Here is a 925-nt window from a genome sequence, read left to right on the forward strand (position 1 = left end):
GGAAGAGGACATGGTAACCCACTCCAGTATTCTTCCATCCACCTATAAAGTTGTTTGCTGCTCAGGACCGCATCTTGATTCCTGATTCCTTGGGTGACTCAAAGTTGAAGTGTTTAGAGGAAAGAAAATCCTTTTTACACAGATTTTACAAAGTTTCTCTTTTTCACTTAGTGTTTCAAACATATTAGCCAAAACATAAGTATGAAAGGGATCTGGGCGTTATGGATTTAAATTATAAGTAAACTATAAACTTTAATTATGCAGAGGTTTATAACGGAAAACCGTTTTAAACGGGTTTAAATTATGCAGAGTTTTATAACGGAAAAACGTTTTAAAACGGATCAATGTATGCTTAAACCACTGATCATACTAATAATATGTAATGAAATTTAAGTGAATTACAACCTGTCTTCCTGGAGTCTCTAGTCATTTAAACTTTTTTTTCTTTTCTTTGAAGCATATAAGCCGTAGTAGGTTATAAGGAGAACTGAAGAGATCATTATCCTTATTTCCATATTCATTCTAAATGGCTAACTGTATAATCTAATTTCTATTGAAGACAATTATAAGGAATAACTTCGAGCAGATTAATATTAAATTTCACATGGTTTACAAATCTCACTATTTAAAAAAGAGGAAAAAGAAAATGCCTTTATCTGACCATCCTCACTGGTGAGTGACCCAGCTGAAAGGTAAGCCTGGAATTATCCAGAAGCAACAATGCTCTGACTTTTCTTCCATTGTTGTAAAACATTCGGTTGAAAAGGCCTGACCTTAGGAACACAGCTTTGAAAGAATCATTCTGAAAACGACTCCTTGGTGAAGCAAACATGTTTACTGGTTTTACAATCACAGGTAATGCACGGTGTCCTCTCACACTTTAGGGCAGCTTTGCTCTGCAAATAAGGATTAACCTTATCTTCTG

This window comes from Bison bison, unplaced genomic scaffold (genome assembly GCF_000754665.1).
Source record: "Bison bison bison isolate TAMUID 2011002044 unplaced genomic scaffold, Bison_UMD1.0 scf7180017862048, whole genome shotgun sequence".
In the NCBI taxonomy this organism is placed as follows: domain Eukaryota; kingdom Metazoa; phylum Chordata; class Mammalia; order Artiodactyla; family Bovidae; genus Bison; species Bison bison.